At 45.5% G+C, this 27,494-nt stretch overlaps 1 protein-coding gene and 1 long non-coding RNA gene across 2 annotated transcripts in view; one reads left to right on the top strand and one right to left on the bottom strand.

Annotated features, from left to right (window-relative positions):
- CEP70 (centrosomal protein 70) overlaps positions 1-1,756 on the bottom strand; it is a 188,570-nt gene extending 186,814 nt beyond the window's left edge. The window contains exon 1 of the mRNA XM_029605309.1: positions 506-1,756. The gene's annotated coding sequence lies outside the window, so the exon portion shown is untranslated. The remainder of the gene's footprint in view (positions 1-505) is intronic.
- On the top strand, positions 699-27,211 carry LOC115093493. Its single transcript, XR_003857328.1, has 3 exons — positions 699-733; positions 22,492-22,676; positions 27,174-27,211. It is a non-coding gene; the product is annotated as an uncharacterized LOC115093493 (long non-coding RNA).
- The last annotated feature ends 283 nt before the right edge of the window (positions 27,212-27,494 follow it).

Genomic DNA, 27,494 nt, shown 5'->3' with positions numbered 1-27,494 from the left:
AACAGGGAATAAAAGCAGGTGAGGTGAAGGGTTAGGAAATATATGATGATGCACCACATTATCTGCGTCCCTCCTTCTCTCTCTCATTTTTTAAAATCCTAGATCTGGCCATATGTTTCTCATGTATGAAATAAAGTCTAATTTCATTTTCTATGTATGGTCAAATTTTAAAACTATTTTAGCTTAAGCAGGACATAGAACAATTTCTTCAAGAACAGGACACCTATCCATCCTACCTGCATAATAGCACTTGCCACTGAGTCACCAGGCTGGCCTGATATACTGTACTATTTATGCAGTTTTTAGAACAGAAATGCATGTAGCCACAATCCCCGTTTAAAAAGCTCCACCGGTTACTTTTTCAATACTACAGACAATATAAAAAGCTCTCATGCCCACATGCGATTCTTTTAACGATCAGCACAGCAGCCACCTCGCTTTACTCTCATTTACAATAGCGAAACGCACAATACAGAATGGAAGAAAACATCTTTACGTTACTTACTTTCTCCAGCAATTCTCCTCCTCCTCCTCCTCCTCTCCCTCCCTGATCAGCCCGAGCTCCCTTTCGCCGGAATCAGCCCTGCTCTCTCTCTTCCTGTTAGAACATTTCTCATTGGTTTACAGCATCTTCATTTTTTTCTCTACCTTCCGCCTCACTCGCAGGTCACCGAATTCCAACCAATCAAATCATTCCGGTTTCTGGCAGCGCGGAGTTCACTTCTCCTCGCAGGTAACACTTTGCGTCTCACTCGCTACAGTTTAAAAATGACCGGTATCGATATTGATTTTATGAGAGTTGTGGAAATGTCCCTCATTCACTCATATAAGGAATGAAACCAATCTTTTCTTTCTTCTAATTATTTTCCAAAATAAATTCTGTGTGTATTTTTATTTTAAAATATATTTTATATTTCCCGAGAGAATTTTTCACTGACAATGTTCATGAATGGCAAAGTATGAAAGTTCAGATAGGAACGAGTTTTCTCTCCCTCGCTGAAATACAGAGGGCATTACGAATTTAACAAATTCACAATTATTAAAAACAAACAAACAAAAAAAATCAGAGGAGCCTCAAATTCCTTTCTGTGATCATTTAAGTAAACAAATGTTTTCTTCGAAGACATTTGATTTAAATAACGTCTGTGCTGTTTCAGATTCCACTGCAAATCAATTGGAACATTTTTAACGAAAGCTCCGAGAATAAATGAATGTTTAAGAAGCCAAGAAATTTGCGCCTCCTTATAGCTTTCAAGAGCTGTCAAAAATTTCGAGCCGTTGCCGTTTTAAATCGCGTCGCCATGGCTGCGGAGCCTCAGAAGCCGATGACGTCACATCCATAATGCTGAGCTCCCGTCCGCTGCGCCTTTAACCGCTGTAGCCCGAGTTTGCCGCCAAGACCCACTCCTAGAGCATCGCAAATCGTTTTTTTGGGTTCCCATGAGCTGATTTAATATAACTGCGGAAATCTTCATGTTCTGGAGCCAGCCTTCTCCACCACGTCAGTCAAGAGTCCTACTCCTCTCCCCACACTTTGTGCCCTCCTCATTCACTCTCTTCCCCCCCACCAAAAAAAGAACAGGGCTGGGAAGGCCCCACGCTGCATGACTGTTGACTCTTAAAGGAGCACCACCCATCAGAAAACGAAAGTTTGGTAGAGGCCAAAGCAACCGACCACATAGCACCAATACTACACCAACTGCCGTGGCTCCCAGTGAAAAGCAAGATACGATTCAAAACCCTCTGCGTTGTCTACAGGTGTATGAATAAACAAGCCCCTGCGTATCTCAACTTCTTTTCCTCTATATTCATACCTGCTGGTCACTAACATGTGACTGTAAAATTTGAACTAATTTGAACAGCAATACCTTCCCTCCCCAAGGACCAACTCAAAACAGCTGGGGCAGCTCAAGGCAATCTGCTGTCTGAAATGAGGGATGACATGGCACCCCCTCCCCCTCAAGGCACGGTACGGGTAAAATCATCAAGAAGGGGGGGGGGGGTCTCTTTGTAATCTGGCCCTTTTGGTGATTTCAAATGCTGCAGAAGGGGGAAAGCAGGGTCAGAGTTCCCAGAGAAATGGCAGATAGAGTATCAATGATGATATTTCTAGAAAGCTGCAACCCTGCCACATTCTCAGGAACTCTAAGCTTTGCCTTCTACCTTTCCCCCAGCATTTTCCCCTGCAGAAATGGTGGGGGTCTTAGTGTGGCACACTATATCTGGGTTAGTGCAAGGGCATTAGACACATTAGGGGAACTTTACAGTCTTGTGTCCATGACCCCCTGCCTTCATCACAAACAATTAAAAATCCTGCATTTATCAATCAATTTTACATGAAAAATGACATTGAAATTAAGCTTTCTTAGGTAAAAAATATCACATCCCTGCAAAAAACACATGGTGAACTTTCTCCTCTTATATATATACACACACACACCTATTCATGCTATCTCTCACACACACAAATGCAAACACAAAAATGTTCTGATGCACAGATGCTCTCACATGCACACAGATACTCTCACACATGTTCTTTCACAGACATGCAATGCTCTCACACCTATTATGTTCTTTCACACACGCAGATGCTCACATACTTTTTCATATATTCATACTCCCTCACCCACAGGCACATACTTTCAAACACACAGCACACATACACTCTCTCTACCTTGCCTACAGGCGCTCTCTCTCTTTTTTTTTTTTGGCTGCTGGCAGAACCTCCTCTTCAACTTCTGCCGCCAGCGATGCAGGGTCTGATCTTCTCCTCTTGCCACCTGCAGGATGGGCTCTACCAGCGGCGGAAGACCCCATCTCATTCTCCTGCTGCCGATGGGATGGGCACCGCCAGCGGCACAAGGTCCAAGCTTCTCCTCCTCCTGCTGCCAGCAGGCTTGGGCTCAGCCACCAGCGCATGGAACCTTTTTCAGTCGCTGGTGGTGGCTGGGAATCCCCCAACAATCTGGTGGCAAGGTGAGGCGGCCACCCGGCATTTTGGGGGCACTTTGTGCTGCTCCAAAATTTTGCCACCTGAGGCACCTGCCTCATTATAGAACCGCCCCCTGCAAATAGCTCTTTTTCTGTTTAAACCCAACCCTCAACAAGATCCAGTCCTAATCTCCTTCTCCCCAATGTCCAATGTTCCCTCTAAGGATTGGTTTGTTGTGTGCAAACACTTTTGGTTACATTACACTGTGAGCACTACTTTCTTCGATGCAAAAAGCCTATCAATTTTATGCTCACAGCAACCCAGTCCTTAAAGGGAACATTGGCTAAATCCATCCCTTACATAAAATAATCACCTAATATCTACTAACAGTAGTGAAAATAAAATCTGTATGAAAAAATATTTTCAGCAATAATGTTCAAAACTGCTTTCTCAATGCAGGTGAAATTAATAAAGAGCAAACTTTTGTTAAAATGGAAATGAAGAAGGGATGACCATAATGCGGTAAAAGGCAGTGATGATTGTTTTCACGTAGATAAGCAGCTGAATTAGCCATGCTGTTTGGGGTATGTCTTCCGTGCCACTAGGTGGCGGAGCTCTCTAAGTATAGTAAAGACTTTCAGCCGGGTGCTCCCAATTATATCCTCTCTGATTCACCTCAGGCTCCTCAGTCAGTTTTTTTCCGCGAGGCAGTTGGCTCGCAGAGCTCTGCTCTCCTGTGAGAGAAACTTCTCTGTAGTAAAAAAAGAAAAAAAAAAAGGAGAAAAGAAACCATTGAAAATCATCAGCACTTCTCTGAATTAACAACAGATAGAAGAATGCCACGTCCTGGTTTCAAATTTTGCTCTTGCAGCAAAATTATGTCGGCCACTGATGGCCACAAATACTGTTATTTGTGTCTGGGACCCTCCCATGACCAAGTTAATTGTGCGGACGCATGTCCCCACGCACCCAGCGTCAGCAGGCAGCAAAGATACAGGACCTTCAATCCAGGACTTCGGGTTCCTATGCACCATCTGAGGCTTTGGTAAGGTCGTCACCAGGACCAAAAAGAAGAAAAAGGTCTCCCTCATCGAGGAGAGCCTCCTTAGTTGAACCCCCAGGTCAGAACACCCACAATTGCTTTACCATGAAAAACTGGGGCACAGTGCCAGGGATGCTGTCGATGGGATCACCAACGCACTCAACGCATCGACAGCCAGCAGTTAGACGCGTCGACACGGCTAAAAAGCTTCGAAGCATCGAGACATCAAGGGAAGTGCGGCGCATCAACGCACCAGAGGACATAAAGTGCACCGATGCACCGCAGGACGTTCGCTGCATCGACGCACCAAAAGGCGTCCGGCGCATCGGCGCAGGGACGCCTCTGCGTCAAAGCTTCATCAAACCAGAGCAACAGCTAAACCACCGACGCATTGAGGCACAAATATTCCTGCCTCAACGCCTCGTTTATTAGGTACGTCGTCGACGCATACCGGCGCACAGCTGACGCAAATTCCACAAAAACAACATAAGAAACACCATTTGGGCCGTAAGAGGCCAAGAGACATATCTCCTCTGCCAATTTTGGAGTCTGAACCAGAGTTTTCGCCTCTTCATATTTCGCCTACAACTCCTACCTCACCTGGAACAGTATCATCTGAATCCATAGTTTCCATTGGTGCATCAAGTCCTGGTCAACCTCAGCCGGCTCCAGGACAGGGTTCAGAAGATGTAATCCCTTTTCCTCTACCGCCAAATACGGAGCTAACACCAGTACCGTCCACTTCGGGTCTCGCTAATCAAGCCATGACCCAATTACTAACATTCTGTCTCAGTTTCTACAATCAGTAGAAAAATCAAACATTACACCTCAACCTGCTAAATTACAACAATTCCAATGGTCCCTGTCACACCAGGTCCAGCACCCAAGGTCCATCCAGTACCACATTCATCCCCAATTGAATACATTACTGATTCCTCTGCAAACACTTCCACGGTTTATCCGTCTGACCCGGCAGAGATACCTCCAGAACCATCGTCACTCCCAGAAGATGTATATTATGCTCAATTTATAGAGAAGGTTTGTAAATTCTTAAATGTAGAAACCAGGAAAATACCTGACCCATGTCAGGAAATTGTTACGATCCCCCCTGTTGCTGCGCTACAGGTGGTCTCTCACCTTCCTCCGGAGGCCGCTCCGAAGCCAGGGCCTCGCCTGTGTTCCATCCGGGACTTGCTCTAGGGCCTGAGAGGCCTAGCTGTGCCTGTGGCTTGCATGCCAGCGTTTGGACTTCCTGTTTGGCGACGCCCTTCTCCTAGGGGCCGGCCCGCAGCTCTCCACCTTATTTATAGGACCAGTGAGGGGCGGTCCTGGCAAGCTCCTCCCAGGGAGTTGCCTTCTACCTCCAGTATATAAGGACTTTCTTTGTCATTTGCAACTTGCCTCCGGATCGGGCTCTACAGTCGTCTGTAACCTTGCCGATCCAGGTCCACCGTGGTCTGCCTTGTGTTGATGGCTCCTTGTCCTGTCTCTGTCCGGATGTTTGCTTCCTGATGTTCCTGATGTCTGCCTTGATGTGTTCCTGATGTCCTGATCCAGTTCTGCTCGCTTCTGCCCTACGTCCTGTCTGGTTCCTGAGCCTTCTGTCCTGTTGGGCCCTGGAGTGGCCAACAGGAGGGATTCGTCCCACGGGCTCTTGAGCTTCCCTGCCTGCCAGCCGAAAGGGCTTCGGATGTCAGTATCCCAGCATCGGAGTTCCTGTTCACCTGGATCTTCCGCTTTGTCTTCCCTGCACCCTCCTTTCCTCAGCGTGGTCCGCGACCAGCCTTCCTGGGCTGTGTAGGGCGCGTCTGGGATGGGGTGGTCCGCGACTCAGTCCCACGGGTGGGCTGAGTAGGGCGCCCTGATGGACAGTGCCATGTTTCCTTCCAGCCTTGTCTATGATGTCTGCACCTGCCTTGTCTACGATGTCTGCTTCAGCCTTTGCCCTGATGTCTCCAATGTCTTGGATGTCTGCTTCAGCCCCCGTCTGACGTCTTCAGTGTAAAGGACTCTGTCTGCCCTCGCCTCTGTCCGGCCTGCTGCCCATTGCCGTTCCCTGCGGCAGGTCCAAAAGGGCCGGGAACAGTCGGAGGACCGTTCATCAGTCAACTTCCCAGTGTTGGCTACCATGGGCGTGCAGGTCCGGCTGAGGGTCAGACTCTGTGCCTGCTTCTGTACCCGCCTGGCTCACCATGCCTGCCCAGCTCACCTCCCACGGTGTGGCTGGGGCTCCTCCCTAGCTTTCGCCGTGGCCCAAGGGCTCACCACCAGCTCGAGACGACCGCGCCCGCGCGCGCTCGTAACAGAAATGATGTGCATACTGAAGATTTTTGATGCCCCCACAGAGCCAATAGCCCTAACTCAGCATTCTGTTCTCACACAGCTGATAGAGAAATCCTGGGACACTCCACTATCCACACCACCAACATCCAGAAAGATTGATATGAAATATAAGATGAAAGATTCTCCCTTTCATGCTTCCACTCAGCTTCCGCATAACTCTGTTGTTGTTGAATCAGCGATGCAGAAAGCATGAAAATCTCTTATTCATTCGAATACACTACCTCACAAAGACCATAAGCTGTTGGATGAATTTGCAAAGAAATCCTTTAATGTAGAAATTACTTACCTGATAATTTCATTTTCTTTAGTGTAGACAGATGGACTCAGGACCAATGGGTATAGTGTGCTCCTGATAGCAGTTGGAGACGGAGTCAGATTTCAATCTGACGTCAGCACTACATTTACCCGTGCTCTCCAGTTTTCTCCTCGAAAAGCAATTATGGATATATGTGTTTGGATAATTTTTTTTATTAACTTGGATAACTTGGTTAACTTGGTTAACTTGAATTGGTTGACGTGGTTTCTAGCTGGAGACTGCCAGGACACTCAACCGAGAAGCGCCAACACCTGGTAATATGGGTGTCTGAACTAGAGATAAGGGTTGGCTTACCCGAACTTGTGTTGCACTCGGGGGGAGGTTCCCCTGAGGATTCTTGACTGCGAGGCAGCCATGGGCGGGGTGCTGAGACCATCTGTCTACACTAAGGAAAATGAAATTATCAGGTAAGTAATTTATCCTAGGACAAGCAGGATGCTAGTCCACATATGAGTGACGTCACTGATGGAACCCTATCACAGAAAACTTTCTGTCAAAGTTTCTAGAAACTTTTGACTGGCACACTGAGCCCACTGAGCATGCCCAGCATGCCATGATTCCTCGAGCCACAGGGGTATCCCTTCAGTCTTCGTTTTTCCACGCTGCTTTTAGCACCGCGGAGCAGGAGCCCTGTGTGAATTTTTTCACACATTTCTGTCTAAAAATCAGATTAAAATTTCACTTTTTCTCATTTCCACATCGGGGTCTCTCTTCAACCACTGGCTGGTGAGTAGAATTTTTCTTCTGACTCCTTTTGAGTTTACAAAACTTTTAGTCAGATATCCATCGATGGCCGTCACGGTTATCATGGCCACAGGTTTTAAAAAATGTCCCAAATGTAATCGAATGATGTCGATTACTGATCCACACCTTGAGTGTGTTCTTTGTTTGGGTCAGTCCCATGATGTCTCATCATGCCCAAAATGTGCGGAAATGATCGCTAAAGGTCAAAAAGCATGTCAGGAAAAGATGGAACACCTTTTCCACATCCAGCTATTAGCTTCCACATCGACGTCCACTGGTTCGTCTCCGGCCGGAGCGTCAAAAAGGTTAATTATTAAAAAGCGTCATCTGGGGGGCTCGGGGAACCGGTCGTCACTGACCCCGTCCGCGGCATCAACAAAGTCAAAGTCTGGCCTTGAAAAAGCCATGGAGCAACGTTCGAAACATCGACATCGGCATCGACATTCTTCAATTCCGGAAGCCTTGCTATCGTTGGAGCAGTCGAGAGCCAAGAGACCTCGTCTAAAGGAGACACCGAGGCCTTCGACACCGAGGCATTCCCCACCCCTCGGGGTGCCGGACATCGAGCCACCACAGGGCCCTGTGGTAGAACCAATGACGCCTCTACCGCCGCCACGTATAGCTGCTCTGCCTGCATCAGCTATTACGGAGGAACTGAGCGGGTTCATCCGCCAGGTGGTGCGAGAAGCACTCCAAGAATATCGACACCGATGCCGATACCCTCACCAAAGCCGACACCATTGTCGATGCCGGTGCCCGCATCGATGCCGGGGCCATCCCCGAAGACAAAGCAAACACTGATACTGGGACCAACACCGACGCCAATCCCGATGCCGTTCCCGATGCCAGTACCCATGCCGTGGACTCCAATGCAGCTGGACATTTCAATTTTTCAACCGCTCATGGTTAAACTCGATGTCCTCATCGGTGCCATGCCATCACAACCTCTTCCTACTAAGCCTGCATGGGTAGGAGATATTTCTGATCAGTTCCCACTCGATGAACCTCAACCAGGACCTTCAGGACTATTCAGACCAGTGGTTCCATCAATTCCACCGAGGTCTTCTCCTACTTCTCCTTCCAAACATGTATCATACAACTCTTGGGAGGAGAAAAATACAGATTCTTCATCTGAAAGCTTCATGTCTGAGCCATCTCCTCCTGAAGGAAGGAAAAAGTCCCCACCAGAAGACTTATCCTTCACTACCTTCATAAAAGACATGACAGACACAACCCTTTTAAATTAGTGTCTGAGGAGGATACAAGACAGCAAACATTAGAAGTTCTTCAATTTGTGGATCCACCCAAGGAAGTCCTAGCCATTCCTATCCATGAGGTCCTACTGGAGTTACAACATAGACTGTGGGAACATCCATGTTCCGTTCCGCCAGTCAATAGGAGAATGGACACTACATATCTCGTACAGCATGTCCCTGGTTACCAAAAGGCACAACTACCACATCAGTAGTGGTCGAGTCAGCTCAGAAAAAATCTAAAAGAGTACGACCTCATTCGTCTACACCACCAGGGAAGGACCATTGTTTCCTAGACTCCCTAGGAAGGAAAGTATACCAAGGAGCAAAGCTGAACTCCAGAATAGCATCTTACCAACTCTACATGACGCAATACCAGAGGAATCTCTGGAAACAAATGCAGGAATTCACGGATTCCCTACCTCAGCAATATCAAGATGCAGCTCAGGCAATTGTCCATAAAGGACTAGAAGCTGGAAAACATGAGGTCCATGCTGCTTACGACAGCTTCAAAACCTCTTCAAGGGAGGCAGCTCCCGGGATCAGTGCACAACGCTGGGCCTGGCTGTGGGAAATATGCGCTTGCCAGCAAGCCATTTCATCAGGGTTTAAACACTAACTTCCCTTCTCCCTGACATTTGCCTGAATAAAAGCATCACTTGTGCTTAAGTCTCTGCCTAGGAAAGGATACCTGACTGTCATGTATTTCTCTGGCTTATAATTAATCCTGTTAGCCTGAAAGTAGGGCTGGGTGTTCCCTAGTCAGAGGCAGGACAAAGTCAGGAGGTATAGATTTCAGCAGCCAATGAAATGATCCGTGCACACCCCCTGAGCCAAAGCCAATAGTGTAGGGACTCGTCTGTTGCTATGGGAAAGTAGCCAATCATGTAATGACACATCATCTGCCTTTGTATGAATGTACAATAAAAGGAAGAGCCTCGTGAGGGCTCACCCCTTCCCTTCTCTTCCTGCCTGCGATGAAAGCTGCCTCAAGTGTGTTCTTTGCCTCCATATTCAACATCTGGTGACCCGCGACGAGATGATAAACTCCATGCTTATTTCGGCTGGTCAAAGCTAAGGTACGTACCGTTCAACAGATTTGCAATCGTAATATTTAAAAAAAAAAAAAAAAAAGTACTTCTTAGTAATTTTTAAAGTATTTCTCAGCAAGTTTGTTCCCCACACTCGTGAGCATGGGCAATGATTTGACTGTACAGCAGAGGCTACATGCCAGGGAGCTGCAGCAAATCATCAATAATCATTATTTCATCACCAGAAGAAAAATAGCGCAAGTCAGCCTGGGGGACTTAGAAAAATTAATAAGTGAAATAGCTTGCCGTTGCCCTTGGTATTCCATGGAGGCGGGAACTCTAAATACCCAGGAATGGATTTCAATTGGCAATTGTCTTCATATGGCTCCCAGAGCTCCCATAAAGCTAAGATTAATCTGGCAAAAATGTACAGAGTCCATCGAACACATAGAAAAAAAAAGTTTAAAGACAGCAGTTTCAAACCATGTGCTTTTAGAAGCAGGCAGACTCAATCAGAATACCCTTCCCCCATCTTATGCTCAGTCTCCCTCAGAGACAGCAAATTCTTTGTATCAGCTCTCCATACCCACACCCAAGCCCATTCACACCTTCCCCATTTCTTTAGAAAAGCAACCCTTGAGAACAATAGAGCCACAACCTGGCCTGGGTGGGGCGATTAGCATTGAATTTCAGCAGAAACCGCAGAAAGAAAACTTAACAGGAGAAGAATTATTAGAAGGACTTCAAGCCTTCCCCATCACAGAAAAGAACCATGAACAAAGGGGGACAGAAAATGAAATAGAACATCTGGGGACACACACTCACATGGCTCCTGTGGCTTCCTCTGCGTCCACCTCAGAGAAAAGGCCCCAGGAAATAGAAAACACTGAGGTCAGAAAAACTAGCCTTCCTCCATCTTGCCTGCAACACCCTTCCCCCACCAACCACTCCCTGTACCCTCATTTGCCATTGCCTGAGACAGTCATTAATTCTGCATCACCAACTTGTCCAGGTAAATTACCATCTCAAACCCCTGCTCCCGGTAACAATTTATGTGCCGCGGTCAGCATGGGATTTCATCTAGAACATGGAAATCTCACAAGGGAGGAATTATTGAAAGGGATTCAAGCCTTTCCCATTACAGAAAGAAACAAAGAACTAGGTGTGGCAGCAATAGAGTTGAGTGCCATGAGCAGTGGCTATGCCCCCAGGTCTTCAAAGAAATCAGCGTATAAGACCTTGGCCCAAGCAGCTGCACTCCTGCGTTACAAGCAAAGAAAATATCAATATGAAAAAAAGGATTTAATTAGACTCCTGCGTTACAAGCAAAGAAAATATCACTATGAAAAAAAAAATGGTTTCTCTTAACAAACAGTACAGATTTGAAAAAAAAATGGTTTCTCTCAACAAACAGTACAGATTTGGAAAAAATGGTTTCTATTAGTCTTTGAATTCAGTTACAAAAAATCTGCATACTTTGAGAGTATTTCCCCCACAAAGTGTATGCAGAACCTTATGTTAAAACTGTACTGAAATTTGAACAATTGCTGTGTGACTTTCCTGCGAAATGTTCACTTTTTACAAAATTAATTTGGCTCACATTTAAAATGACTCCATTTCTCTGAGATTTAAGTTTATAGCTTGAATTGCCAGTGCACAGAACTTCTACTTTTATTGTAATTTGCCCTACAGGAGAAAAATAGTATCTGTCTGCATGGAATCAGCAAATCCTCGCCAGCCATTGTCTATGGTCGATGTTATCAATTGTTAAACAATGCTATCTTTAAGTTCCTATTGACTGAAGGATTAACTCCTTGGGTGCAGTTCTTTTCTTTTGAGAAACACTGCTCCTCCCCCCCTTTACTGTAACTCTTGCTTGCCACTCATGGGGGAGGGAGGGAGAACTTTTGAAAAGAAAAAAAAAACTGGACTTAGTACTGCAGTTTCTCTCTCTAGTTTATATATGTTATAACTCAGACAGATTAATAATAGTTACAGTCACTTTAGCGTGCAGCAGACAGAGCAGAGCAAACAGCGTGTTTAATTTCCTATTCTAATAATTATAAGAAGAAATTCTATTCTGATATTCCACATTGAAAGTAAGCTCAGAGTATTATTGATTGCAACCTGGAACAATAGTTGCAATCTATAAAGTAATGATGGTGTCTCCACTAGGAGGCGCTATGTTATTCTACAAGTTATATTATATTATTGTTTTAATAATTCTGTTGTATACTAGTTTTTATTTTTCAGATCTGCGGTCCTCATGTCTTAAGGACACTTCAGTTTTATTTTCTTTTTCACAAATTTTTACAGAATTCTGAACCTTATAATTTTTACTGACAGAGGTTGCTACATCTAAAGCAATCCCTCCCAAGCCTTTTCTTGCAAATCCAAATTGATTTTATTAAATTGAATGATAGAATTGATTCTCCAAGGTTAAGAAAGTAAGAATTTCACTTTAATCCTTACCTTAATAAATTTTGCTGTATGCCAGTTTTTAATATTTTCCAGATTTACAGCCTTCCTGCCATGAGGAGATGTGAAGGTGAACACTTTGCAGTTTATTTTAACATTTTTCTAACGCCTTTTGACTTTTGATTTTTGATCCTTGATCTAATTTTGTTTTTGATAACTTTTTGATAATATTTTTAGCTCAAATTATGTGTTATTTGTTGTCTGTCTTGATGCCAAGAAGACTATGAATGAATATTTGCAGGATGAATGAATATGAATATGTGTCAGTCTTGTGTAACATATGTTTAATATAGTGTCTGACATACTTGTCATTTGATTCTGCTTACTGCAAATGACTTTTCCTTTAAATGATTAATTTACATTTATTGCTAATTTACTGAATGAAAATTGATCACTGCATAAAAAAAAAAAAAAAAAATTCTTGATAATGGGGTTACCCTCTGTTATGAAAACTAATAATGGCCCTGCTTACTGCAGCCATTCCTTTGCATGAATTTTGTCAATAATTGAACATTAAATACTTATTTGGCATCCCCTACAACACCACAGGGCACGCCATTGTGGAGAGAGCCAATCATACCCTTAAGAGCTCTTGAAAACAAAAACAAAAAGGAGGGATAATTGCCCCTGGATTTTCCCCTAAGAAGGACTGGCTGAACAAGAACAAAGTATTGTTTTAAATCACTTTAAATCATCCAAACATATCAAATTTAAGAACACAGCCATGAGTAATCATTATGGGACTAGGGTTAGTCACCCACAGCCATCAGTTTTGTATAGAATATTTAATGTCTGGTACGGTCCCGTTCCCTTAAAATGGGGAACAAGGATATGTTTCTCTGCTTGCTTCCACAGGTATCAAGCCGTGGAAAGATGGAAAGGTGTCCAGGTCTACAGGACCCGATCCCCAACTTCTCCATGAGCCTCCACAGCCCTCAGAAGGACAGAGACCGGACTCCTTGCAAAAAGCAGCACCACATGACCTGGGGACAGATCAAGGCCCTATCCAACCAATCTGCACAACTCTTAGAACAGCAAGGCCTTGAGAAAACTCCAGAGAACTTATTAGCCGCTTTTTCTTGCCTGAATGCCAACTCATTAACAATTGTGTTCTGTACCCTCATCCTTTGCCTTATTTCTCCAGCTATGGCAATTTCAGAACAAGGACTCTGACAGAACAACATGTACATCCTCTGCACAGAACTTTTCACACCTGTTGAATCGAACAGACTGTTGGATCTGCACACACATGCCAACCCAAGCCTGCGGAGAACTACTGATGCATGCTGTACCATTTAACCTTACAGTATGGACTAATTATCCTTTACAGAGAGGTGTTTTCATTAACTCTCCAGTTAATAATACCATACTACACATTGGTAGCTGTATTCAAGAGACTGCCACTCTTTGTTGGGACTATGATACAGGGGATGGAAAGGGACTTCAGGTGGGAAATATCCATATTGTAACCGAACCTTTGTATTAATCACTGAACACTTACATAATTATACCACATATATGTATGCAATTGGCAGATTTCAGGATGTGCAGTGGGAGACCCAAGCAGGTACAGAAAGTATAGAGGGGATGAAGGATTTACCCTTTGTAGTTATATAGCCCAAATGATAACCAATGACATGTCCACTAATCTGTTAGGAAACATATGGATGTTATGTGGGCGTAGAGCATATATGTACATTTCCCCAAGATGGAAAGACAGATGCACTTTAGGCTACATCCTCCCCTCATACTATGCAGTCAAAAATTTACCCAAAGCAAGGCTCCGTAACAAAAGGGAGGCGATAAATAATCCCATAGGAAAGTATACAGAAACTCAGATAGCTAGAAGCCTGTTTCCCCCAATGGGGACAGCTATGAATTACAGAGACTTACACATCCTAGCTAACTGGACGACTGCCCTATTTAATCAGACAGTCCATGCATTAAAACTACTCACAACAGAAGTTTCTCAGATTAGAGAAGTAGCATTACAGAACAGCTATACCTTAAACACAATTTTAGCCTTAAAGGGTGGTGTTTGCGCATTAATTGGATCTCATTGCTGTGTGTACATATCAGTTTATAAAGCAAACCTCACACATACCATAGAGCAGATAGAAACCATGGTTGCTGATGCACCACTTTCAGGCAGAATACCTACTTCTCCATGGGACTGGCTATGGTCCTGGCTCCCTGATATTTCTGGTCTCAAAGGGGTGATTTCTATTATAATTACTGTAATTATCTTAATTATTTGCCTGTGATGCTGTATTCAGTGCATACCCAAACCTCATATCCATATTGAAACCTTGCTCTCAGCCCGGATACAAAGATGTCTTGTAAGATGCCTAATAGGGAATCATGAGCCCTGCAGCGTTGGCACACCACACTGCACCAGCTCTGGGTGATATGGAGATTCAGGAGCTCATCGGCAGCTGGCACACCACGTCGAATTAGCTTTCTTCTCTCCATAATCCCCCTTCCCCTATTTCCAGCCCATACCAAGACATAACAGATTTCAGTAAGGGTCTAAAGCTTTATTGAGCTACCTAAACAAAAACAGAAAGGGTGAGATGTGGGAAATATGCGCTTGCCAGCAAGCCATTTCATCAGGGTTTAAACACTAACTTCCCTTCTCCCTGACATTTGCCTGAATAAAAGCATCACTTGTGCTTAAGTCTCTGCCTAGGAAAGGATACCTGACTGTCATGTATTTCTCTGGCTTATAATTAATCCTGTTAGCCTGAAAGTAGGGCTGGGTGTTCCCTAGTCAGAGGCAGGACAAAGTCAGGAGGTATAGATTTCAGCAGCCAATGAAATGATCCGTGCACACCCCCTGAGCCAAAGCCAATAGTGTAGGGACTCGTCTGTTGCTATGGGAAAGTAGCCAATCATGTAATGACACATCATCTGCCTTTGTATGAATGTACAATAAAAGGAAGAGCCTCGTGAGGGCTCACCCCTTCCCTTCTCTTCCTGCCTGCGATGAAAGCTGCCTCAAGTGTGTTCTTTGCCTCCATATTCTACACCTGGCTAAAAGCCTCTGACCTTACATAGCCAATCTCCAAACCCAGGGTACAGGATAAATTGGTGGACTTGCCCTGCGTGGGCGACAACCTGTTTGGGTCAAAAGTGCAGGACGCAGACGCAGTGGCCCAACTTAAAGAACATTCAGAGAAACTGCGCCAGTTATCTGCGGTACCACAAGACTCTTCCTCTTAAGTGTCCCATCGCCAAACAAGGAAAGATACCAGAAAGCCGTACTACAGGCTGAGGAGATATTACCCACCAGCATCTAGGGGCAGATCTTCCTATCTACAGCAGAGATCTCAACCCAGACAGCCTAGAACTACTAGGCCCCAACTACCAGCACAGACAGGACCAGCTGCAGGTTTTTGAGGCAAAAGCCATCTCCACAATCCCAATCCAAACATACCAGTAGGAGGTTGAGTCTCTTTCTACTACAACCATTGGTTTCAGATAGCAACAGATCAATTTGTGGATCCACCCAAGGAAGTCCTAGCCATTCCTATTCATGAGGTCCTACTGGAGTTACAACATAGATTGTGCGAACTCTCAATAATATCACGAGGTTATCAACTCAATTTCCTATCAATTCCAAAAGACTCTCCTCCAAAGCCTCTTTCGCTAAATGAAAATCGCATCATTCATCTGCAAGCAGAATTATCCACCCTTCTGAGAGGCAGAGCTGTAGAACTGGTACCATGGACTCAGCAGTGCAGAGGATTCTACTCCCATTAGTTCCTCATTCCAAAGAAAATTGGAGGTCTACTTCCCATTCTAGACCTCAGAAATCTCAACAAATTTCTACGGAAAGAAAAATTCAGGATGGTCTCTTTAGGCACAATGCAACCACTTCTTCAGACAGGAGACTGGCTTTGTTCTCTGGATCTACAAGACGCTTACGCTCACATTCCCATATTCCCTCCTCATTGCAAGTATCTGCGTTTCCTGGTGGGTCAACAGCATTTCCAATACAGGGTACTACCATTCGGACTTGCCTCAGTACCCAGAGTATTCACGAAATGGCTAGCAGTAGTAGCAGCACACGTTTTCCCATACCTGGCTCATCAGACGTCAATCCCAACAAGGAGCTCTTGCTTCTCTCAGACGAACAATCACTCTACTCCACTCAATGGGTTTTCTCATAAATTACCAAAAGTCCCATCTCACCCCATCTCACCTACTTCAATTCTTCGGAGCAGAATTGAACACCATCCTATCAAGCGCTTTCCTACCCGAAGATCGGGCGGAAATGCTCTCCTTATTGGCAAACTCACTACGCTCGCAGAAACAGGTGACAGATCATCAGTTTCTAACTTTACTGGGTCACATGGCCTCCACAGTTCATGTCACTCCTATGGCCAGATTAGCCATGCGAGTATCCCAATGGATATTGAGATCACAATGGATACAAGCAATTCAACCACTGTTGTCTCCAATTCAAATCACTCATCAGCTACATTCATCTCTCCTTTGGTGGGAAAACCGGAACAACTTGCGCAAAGGCCTACCTTTTCAACAACCAGTTCCACAGATAACTCTAACTACAGATGCATCCACCTTAGGTTGGGGAGCTCTCATAGCCAATCTCCAAACCCAGGGTACTTGGACAAAACTCGAAGCAACATTTCAAATAAATTTCCTGGAACTTCGAGCTATACATTATGCTCTACATGCGTTCAAGGACTGCCTTTCACACAAGACTGTTCTGATTCAAACAGACAACAGTCACCATGTGGTACCTGAACAAACAGGGGGGTACGGGTTCGTATCTCCTTTGTCAAGAAGCCGCACATATTTGGGACTGGGCCCTGACACACTCCATGTTTCTCCGGGCCACTTATCACAATGTAGTTGCAGATCACCTCAGTCCTCAGTTCCAACCTCACGAATGGTCCCTGGATCCCTTAGTAGTGACCAGGATATTTCAATGTTGGGGACAACCAATTATAGACCTCTTTGCATCAGACTTGAATCACAAAGTGGACAGGTTCTGCTCTCTACACAAACAGAAACACCAACCAGCCAAGGACGCCTTTGCTCACCCTAGGAACTCAGGTCTTCTATACGCGTATCCCCCGATACCGCTAATAGCCAAAACTCTAGTGAAGCTACAACAAGACAAGGGGTCAATGATACTCATAGCCCCACATTGGCCTCGACAAATGTGGTTTCCCATACTTCACAACCTATCAATCTCAGAGCCAATTCGCCTGGGCACAGCTCCCACTCTCATAACTCAGGACCAGGGCAGGTTGCGTCATCCCAACCTTCAATCCCTATCTCTGACAGCCTGGATGTTGAAAGCTTGATCTTACAACCACTCAATCTTTCCACTAATGTCTCTCAAGTGCTTGTAGCTTCACGTAAACCCTCCACATGGAAGAATTATTCTTCGAAGGGGAAAAGATTCACCTTGTGGTGCACACAAAAAGACATCAATCCTTTTTCCTGCCCCACATCCTCTTTACTAGACTATTTATGGCACCTTTCAGACTCTGGTCTCCATACCTCATCCGTAAGAGTACACTTAGGTGCAATCTCAGCTTACCATCATACAATAGGAGATGCACCAGTATCCATTCAACCTCTTGTCAGTAGATTTATGAGAGGTTTATTTCACCTTAAACCACCAATATGGCCACCAGTCACAGAATGGTACCTTAATGTAGTACTTACAAGACTCATGCATTCTCCTTTTGAACCCATGAATTCCTGTGATGTTAAATTTCTCACATGGAAGACTGTCTTCCTAATAGCCATTACATCTGCTAGAAGAGTTAGTGAGTTACAAGCACTTGTCACATACTCATCCTATACAAAATTCCTACATGACCGAGTGGTTCTCCATACACATCCAAAATTCCTTCCTAAGGTAGTTACGGAATTCCACTTGAACCAATCCATAGTTTTGCCCATATTCTTCCCAAGGCCTCACTCTCACCAAGGTGAAAGGGCTTTGCACACCTTGGACTGTAAACGTGCACTAGCATACTATTTAGACCACACTGCAGTCCACAGGAAATCCACTCAACTCTTTGTTTCTTTTGATCCAAACAAACCGGGTAATCCAGTGGGCAAACAAACTCTCTCCTTTTGGCTAGCAGATTGTATAGAGTTCTGCTATGAAAAAGTGGGCCTTCCTCTCCAAAGACGAGTAAAGGCACATTCAGTAAGAGCAATGTCAACCTCAGTAGCACACTATCGTTCAGTGCCAATTCTTGACATATGTAAAGCTGCAACATGGAGTTCTCTTCACACCTTTGCAGCTCATTACTGTTTGGACAAAGAAGGACGACAAGATTCAGCCTACGGACAATCTGTCTTAAAGAACTTATTTCCAGTATAATCCAGTGGCGAAGCCAGAATTGATTTTTTGGGTGGGCACAAGATTAACATGGGTGGGCTGATAAATAATGCCATATACTGCACCCTAGAATGGCTTTCTAAGTAATTTGCAACAGCCATTATGCATCATGTATGAAACTCTAAAATAATTTACTTCAATTATTTCTAGCATTTACCAGCATTAAAAATTCCTTATTAATCAGAATTTATTTTATATTTATTGCAGTTTATAAATACACAAGTATAGAAAACAATCAGATTCATTCATGTAATAAAACAAAAATTAATGTATTCTTTCATGAATCATCTTTGCAGAAAACCAGAAATCTTCATAAATACAATAAAATATAATTAATCATCAGAACAGGTGCAGCACAGAGCTACGGCAATTCACATTACAACGAACATGAAAAAAAATTCAAATTCTGGTGTCACCTCAGCAAAAAATAACCCTCCACTGCTATTTTGTGAAGTAACACAAACTCTTTCAAACAAAGAGGCATCTAGAACCTTGCCATACAGTCACAGCACTGACTCTCAGGATTCAGATAACAGCAACCTTATGAAAAAGCAGTAATGCAAATACTACACAGGCCCTAGAACATTAATACATCACCTACGGGAATAACAGAACAAGCTGGACTACTACTACAGAGAAACTACACACTATTAGAAATACTGCATTTCAGTCACACACAGGCAAAACGGAGACCGACCCTTACCCAATATAGAAATAAGAGACTATAAATTAGAAACAGAAACATGCAGATAAAACCAAAATAGAAAGCCTGAGAAACTAAAATTTCTGAACAGTGGAATACTTAAGAAAAAACAAAATACAACAATATAAGAAATACACATTCCCAAAGATGACATATTTAAATTGCTCATAATAATAAGGCTAAAGTACAACAGATTATCAACAAAACAAATCACAGTAAATTATGTTTTTTTGTATCATTAAGTAGACCTCATGCATAGGCGTAGATGTGAATGCTATTCAGCATAACATTTTACATCAGTAGTATAATCATGGGTCAGAAATGAATTTTATATGCTTAGTGAGTCCAAAGTGAAAAGAATTCAAAGCTGATGTAGCATGACATTTCTCATTGTATTCATTGTTGCAGAATTTCTTAACGCATCATAGTAAAGACAACATTCAATTTCTTAAGATAATGTAGGAATGTGAGGAAACGCATTACTTCCATGTGGGTGAAAATGCCACGAAAATCATCTCACATACATTCGGCTCCTTGATGAAGGCAGACACCGAAACACGGTCCGTGTCGGGCTAGTACACCTCGAGCCTTGTAACATCTTTAACACTCAGGCGTTTCTTCACATGCAAAAAAAGCTAAGTAACTACATTATCTTAAGAAATTGAATGTTGTCAATACTTTGATGAGTTAAGAAATTCTGCAACAATGAATACAATGGAAAATGTCATGCTACATCAGCTTTGAATTCTTTTCACTTTGGACTCACTAAGCATATAGGGGAAGATTTTTAAAAACAGCGCGATCGCGTACTTTTGTTTGCGCAGCAGACGCAAACAAAAGTACGCTGGATTTTATAAGATACGTGAGTAGCCGCGCGTATCTTCTAAAATCCTGGATCGGCGTGCGCAAGGCTGCCGATTTTGGGCAGCCGGCGCGCGCCGAGCCGCGCAGCCTGTCTCCATTCCCTCCAAGGCCACTCCAAAATCGGAGCGGCCTCGGAGGGAACTTTCTTTCGCCCTCCCCTCACCTTCCCCTCCCTTCCCCTACCTAACCCACCCCCCCGGCCCTATCTAAACCACCCCCTACCTTATCCACGGATTTATGCCTCCTGGAGGGAGACGTAAATCCACGCGCAGCTGTGGGCTGCTGGCGTGCCGAGACTCGACCCGGGGGTGGTTCCGGAGGGCGCGGCCATGCCCCTGAAACGCCCCGGGCTAAAACCACACCCAGGTCCCGCCCCCGAAATGCTGCGTCATCGGGTCCCGCCCCCCCGACACGCCCCCTTCCAAAAATCCCGGGACCTACGCGCGTCCCGGGGCTCTGCGCGCGCCGGTGGCCTATGGAAAATAGGCGCGCCGGCGCGCAAGGCCCTGCTCGCGTAAATCCGCCCGGATTTACGCGAGCAGGGCTTTTAAAATCCGCCCGTTAAAATTAATTTCTGACCCATGATTATACTACTGGTGTAAAACATTATGCAGAATAGCATTCACATCTACTCCTAAGTATGAGGTCTACTTAATGATACAAACAAACATAATTCACTGTGATTTGTGATACTTTAGCCTTCTTATTATTACGATTTTATACACGGCTACTACCTGCCATAAATTTTGAGAGAGCGGTTGTGTTGCTTACATTTAAATTGCTAACATCTCAAAATAATTTTTTTTTTTAATCTTTGTTGTCTGATCTTTGTATTTTTCTAATCAGTTGATCCTGGTCTCTTTTTCCCATTTTTTCCCTAATTCCCTAATTAGGAAAAGGAATTTCCTAATTCCTTTTCAGTGTCTTTCTTCTATTATGTCTTCTTCCCTTCCACACACACACATATACATACATGCTTTCTCTCACAGACTCCCCCTCACACACACTCACGCTCACATTCTCTGCAGACACACATACAAGCTCTCACTTTCTCACCCCTCCCCAGGCTTATATTCTTATGCACACAAAGACGCACATCCAGGCACCCATTCTCACCCACACATATAAATCCAGACTCCCATTCTCACCCACACATACACATATTCAAGCTCCCATTCTCACCCACACATACACACATTCAAGCACCCATTCTTACCCACATATTCAAGCTTCCATTCTCACCCACCCACACAAATCCAGACTCTCATTCTCACCCACACACAAACCCAGGCTCCCATTCTCACCCATATATACACACACACATTCAAGCTCCCATTCTCACCCACACATTACACATATTCAAGCTCCCATTCTCACCCACACACAAACCCAGGCTCCCATTCTCACCCACACATACACACATTCAAGCTCCCATTCACCCACATATTCAAGCTTCCATTCTCACCCACACACACACCCAGGTTCCAATTTTCACGCACACACCCAGGCTCCAATTTTCACCCACACACACACACTCAGGCTCCCATTCTCATCCACACATACACATTCAAGCACGTGCACAGCTTCCGCTTCCTCCCCCCAAAGCAGGAAGATCAGCTGGCCTCTCCTGCTGCCACCGGCTTCCTGCTATCTTCGGGCGTCAGGCCGTACGGCCCGCCAATCTTCCTGCCTGGGAAAGGGAGGAAGCGGAAGTTGTGTGCTACGCTTCCGCTCCCCCCCCCAAACAGGAAGTTCGGCGGGCCGTATGACCCGAAGATAGCAGGAGGCCGGTGGCAACAGGAGAGGCCAGCTGATCTTCCTGCTTTGGGGGGAGGAAGCAGAAGCTGTGTGCGGCGCTTCCGCTCCCACCCCCCCCCCCCAAACAGGAAGATCGGTTGGCCGTATGGCTGCAGCAGTGCTTCCCCATGCGTTCAGTGATGCGCACGAGGCGTGGATTCTCTTGTTCGCTGTCGCAGGGATGGGATCCCGTGACAGCCTTGCAGTTCCGGTGCCAGTTGGGTGGGCCTGGGTCTAGGTTGGGTGGGCAGCTGCCCACCCAGATCCACCCGTGGCTACGCCACTGGTATAATCCTGTGGAGATGTAGGCTTTTTCTCTTTGGCTGGCAAACCACAAAAACTGAATCTGTCTGCATCAACACTTCTCAGTATTTGCTTATCTGCATTAAACATACACTGAGCCTGTTTGTGTCTTCATTCCTCAAGCTCTTGCTTTTTACAGACAGACCTTGCTCTTAGCACAGAAACACAGAATGCTTGCTTTCTCTCACAAACATAGTAACATGAGCTAATCATAATAATCCGTAGCAGCTATGTCTCCGAGAGTATTGTTGTTATGAACAATGTGATTGTATACACATATGATATGTAACGCAGGACAATAAAAGGGCCTGCCTGAAGTGACTTCGGGATGGCTTCCTGACTTCCTTAGAATCCTGTCTGGCGTCTCTTCTTTCCATGCGTCTCTCATCACAACATCTGGTGACCCCGAGACATGAAGCCCCCTACTCTTCCGGCTGGAATAGCCTTGGTGCACCACAGCGAACTTCGCTCCCACATTCGTGAGTATGGGGGGGGAATTGTCAGCTCAGCAGAAAGTTCATGCACAAGAGTTGCAGGCATTAGTAAGAAATCATTTCTTTATTACCAAAGGAGAGGCTATTAATGTCAGACTAGGAGATATCGCAAATATGTTGAAAGAAATAGAAACCCGGTGCTCGTGGTATCCAGAGGCTGGTACTTTGGATATCCAGGACTGGATCAACTTAGCGAATGCCTTGCACGCAACCCCGCGTGCCTCAATAAAACATCTATTGCTTTGGCAAAAATGCACAGAAGCGATAGAATATCTAGGGACACACACTCACAAGGCACCGTCCCCACCCGAGCCTGCCGTGGCATCCTCCGAGTTCGCCTTGGGGGAAGAATCCCAGGAAACCAAAGAGCCTGAAATCCAAGAAACTAGCTTCCCTCCACCTTACCCTCCAACCCCCTCACCCACCTCCCTGTACCCCCAGCTGCCATTGCCTGCGACAGTCATTGATTCTGCATCACCGATTTGTCCAGATAAAATACCATCTCAAAACGCCGCTCCCCGTAACGATTTATGTGGTGCGGTCCGCAATGGGTTTCACCAAGAACAGGTGAATGGAAATCTCACAGGGGAGGAATTATTGGAGGGGCTTCAAGCATTTCCCATCACAGAGGTACCTAATGCCCAGGGTGGGATTCAGTATCAGTGGTCAGCACTAACATACTATTTTAAGGGAACTTCGCAAAAGCATCACAGAAACAGGCATTCATTCCACCTATACTCGTGGGATGTTAGTGGGAATTGCGAATGGCTATCAATTCATTCCCCAGGATAGGAAAGATCTGGCCCGTATGATCCTTACCCCTGCTCAGTATGTGGTCTGGGACTCAGAATATCAAAGGGAAGCCCTCATAACTGGAAATGCACTGGGAAGGGAAGCATACAAAGGAACCGATTCTTGTATGCACAGGGACGCTGGGTGACCAAGATTACCCCACCCCTAGGAATGCTATTATCTCAGTAGTAGAAGAAAAAAAAAACAAAAACCAGAAGCAGAATGTATTACAGAGCAGGCAGTTTATGTAGAGTTAAAGCATGAAGCAAACGTAACACTTGCATTGACGCAATTCAATAATTGAGATACTTATTTTATATGCATGTGTAATCTGTCCTTTTTTTTTTTTTTCATTTCCCTTTCGCAGAATTCTTGTTTCATTACTGGCTGTTAGCTTTAAGTTGGTAAATTGTTTTTCCTAAAGCATTCTACATTTAAATTTATTATATCACAGATACAGGAAAGTTATAAGCAGTACTAAGTATCAGTTTTTTTCTTTTCAAAAGTTCTCCCTTCCCCTTACGAGTGGCAATTAAGGGTTAACAACAGAAAGACAGAGTGAGAGGGAGGGCTAGTGTAGGAATGCAGAACAGCATTTCTCAAGAGAAAATAAACAGAGGAGAGAACTCCATTCAATGAATTAATCCTTTAAGTTTAGAAACAGTGTGGTCCTACCTACAGGTACTCAGCTTGATGGCAGCTATCCTGGAAGTGGTACCGTGGGCAAGGGCTAATATGCATCCTCTTCAGCGCTCTCTCTTATCTCGTTGGAACCCACAGTCTCAGGATTATGTGGTTTGGCTCCAGTTGCCGATGGAAATCTGCTCCCGCCTCCAGTGGTGGTTGCAGGAGGATCTTTAGAGAAAGGGAGTTACCTTGTCCTCTCCAGCCTGGTTGGTACTCATGATAGATGTGAGTGTCCACAGTTGGGGGACTCATTGTTTGGAGTTAACAGCCCAGGGGTGCTGGAATGCCGAAGAGTCCCGCTGGAGGCCCGGGCGGTATGGCTGGCATGCTTGCAGTTCAGCCCCAGGTTGCGTAATCAAGCAGTTTGGTGATATTGGACAACGTGACGACGGTAGCCTGTATCAATCGCCAGTGAGGAACCAAGAGCTAGCAAGTGTTTCAGGAAATAGACCAGTTGATGGAATGGACGGAAGGTCATCTCAAATGATCTCAGCCTCTCACATTGCAGGAAAAGACAACATAAGAGTGGACTTTCTTAGCAGGGAGAGTCTGGACCCAGGAGAGTGGGTGTTGTCAGTCGAGGCGTTTCAGCTGATTGTGGATCGCTGGGGCATTCTGTTCCTAGACCTGCTGGCGACTTCTCAAAATGTGAAAGTTCCTCGCTTCTACTGTTGTAGGAGAGATCCGTGGTCCCTGGGAGTAGATGTTCTTATACAGGTCTGGCCGGAAGACATATTGCTTTATGCCTTTCCTCCATGGCTCTTGCTGGGCAGGATAATTTGCAAAATCGAAGACCACAGGGGGCTAGTACTCCTGGTGGCACCGGACCGGCCCAGGCATCCATGATATGTGGTTTTTCAATGAATCCTGGTGGAGGCCCCCTTTCGTCTTCTGCCGCACAAGGACCTGCTTCAGCAGGGACCGGTTCTTCATGAGGATCCAACTCGATTCTGTCTTATGGTTTGGCCCTTGAGAGGGAGACTGTTAAAGCGTGGTTATTCCTCTGCGGTGATTGCCACTTTACTCCATGCTCGCAAGTTCTCCCCTTCCTTGGCTTATGTGTGGGTTTGGAGAGTTTTTGAGGCCTGCTGTGAGGAGCGGGCTGTTCTTCCTCGTACAGTTAAGATCCCTCTCATTCTGGATTTTTTGCACAATGGATTGAATAAAGGCTTGGCCCTTAATTCCTTGAAGGTGCAGATTGTGGCTCTTGCTGTTTCAGAGGCCTGGTGAATGGTGTTTCCTTGTCGTCTCATCTTAATGAGGTTCGTTTTTTGAAGGGAATGAAGCACCTTAGGCCTCCCTTCAGGTTACTGGTTCCATTGTGGAATGCTGTACTTTTTGGCAGGCCCTATGTTCCAGCCACTGCTTAGCTTTTCCTTATGGTTGTTGACTTTGAAGACTGTGTTCTTGGTGGCTATGGGGTAGATTTTAAAAAAGCGCACCTTCGCGTACTTTTGTTGGCGCACCAGGTGCAAACAAAAGTACGCTGGATTTTAGTAGATACGCGCGTAGCCCCGCGTATCTGCTAAAATCCTGGATCGGCGCGCACAAGGCTGCCGATTTTGTGTAGCCGGCGCGCGCCAAGCCGCGCAGCCTGCCTCCATTCCCTCCAAGGCCGCTCCGAAATCGGAGTGACCTTGGAGGGAACTCGCTTTCGCCCTCCCCTCACCTTCCCCTCCCCCTTCCCCTTCCCCTCCCTTCCTCTATCTAACCCACCTCCCCGGCCCTATCTAAACCCCCCCCTACCTTTGTCCGGGGATTTACGCCTACCGGAGGGAGAAGTAAATCCCCGCGCGCCAGCGGGCCGCTAGCACGCCGAGACGCGACCTGGGGGCGGTTCCGGAGGGTGTGGCCACGCCCCCGGGCCGAAACCATGCCCCCCCGGGCCCGCCCCCAAAACGCCACGCTGATCGGCCCCGCCCCCGACACGCCCCCCTCGAAAAACCCCGGGACTTACGCGAGTCCCGGGGGTCTGCGCGTGCCGGCAGGCCTATGGAACATAGGCGCACCGGCGTGCAAGGCCCTGCTCGCATAAATCTGGGCAGATTTATGTGAGCAGGGCTTTTAAAATCCGCCCCTATATGTTCTGCGCGTCGGATTTCTAAGTTGCAGGCCTTGTCTTGCCGGGAGCCGTTTCTTTGGAATGCTTTGGGGGCATTATAGCTGCGTACTGTTCCATCCTTCTTGCCCAAGGTATTCTTGGACTTTCATTTGAATCAGTCCATCTCCTTGCCATCCCTGGATAAGGTCAAGTATGCAGAGGAGTTTCATCTTTTGCGCTCCTTGGATGTTAAAAGTCTTGTTGTGCAGTATCTGGAGGTCTCTGAGCCTTTTCGAAAGCTGGATCACCTGTTTGTTCTCCATGGCGGGAGTAAGCAGGGCGCTCCAGCTTCGAGGGCTACCATAGCTCCTTGGATTAAGGAGGTGGTCACGGCCACGTATGTGATTGCTGGAAAGCCATTGCCAACTCATTCCACTAGGGTCCAGGCAGTGTCATGGACAGATGTTAGTCTGTCTCCCGTTGATATCTGCCGAGCTGCGACATGGTCCTCCTTATACACTTTTTCCAGGTTTTATCGTCTGGATGTGCAGGCCTGGAGGATGCAGCCTTTGAACATGCAGTGTTGACTGGACTGCAGGCAGCCTCCCATCCCTTTGGGCAGTAGCTTTGGTACATCCCACTGGTCCTGAGTCCATCTGTTTAGTTCCCTGTTAACTGTTAACATTTAGTTCCCTGTTAACTGTTCTATATGTTCCAAATCAAACTGTAAATAGTTAAATGTTCCAAATCATATTGTAAAATGTTATCTGTTCCAAGTTATACTGTAAGTTATACTGTAAAAATAAGCTGCCCATGCCTTATTTACTGTTCAGTTTATTTGTGAACCGATGTGATATCTTGATTGAATGTTGGTATACAAAAAGCAAATATATAAATAAATAAATCTATCTACACACCAGGAAATGGAGAAATTACTTACCTGATAATTTTGTTTTCCTTAGTGTAGACAGATGGACTCAGCTGCCCGCCTGGGCTGCCGCATGAGTGTGTCAATAGTCCTCCTGTAGGGCTCTGGGTCCCAAGGGATTACTGGTAAGTGTTCATCCAGTCCCTAGCTTGGGGTACCTAGAATATTATGTGAGTTCAGTGTTTATGGTTTGTTGAGTACAGTTCTGGTTATCTGTTTTTAATCAAGTTTTTTTTTCGCTAGTCTGTCCACAGTTGCTTTTGAAGAGAATACTAGCAAGCAGAGAGCCATGATGGAGTTGCATCTAGAGCAGGGGTCAGGAACCTTTTTGGCTGAGAGAGCCATAAACGCCACA

This window comes from Rhinatrema bivittatum, chromosome 6, assembly GCF_901001135.1.
Source record: "Rhinatrema bivittatum chromosome 6, aRhiBiv1.1, whole genome shotgun sequence".
Classification (NCBI taxonomy): domain Eukaryota; kingdom Metazoa; phylum Chordata; class Amphibia; order Gymnophiona; family Rhinatrematidae; genus Rhinatrema; species Rhinatrema bivittatum.
The sequence above is the reverse complement of the archived record's forward strand: the minus strand, read 5'-3'. Positions and strand labels throughout refer to the sequence as shown.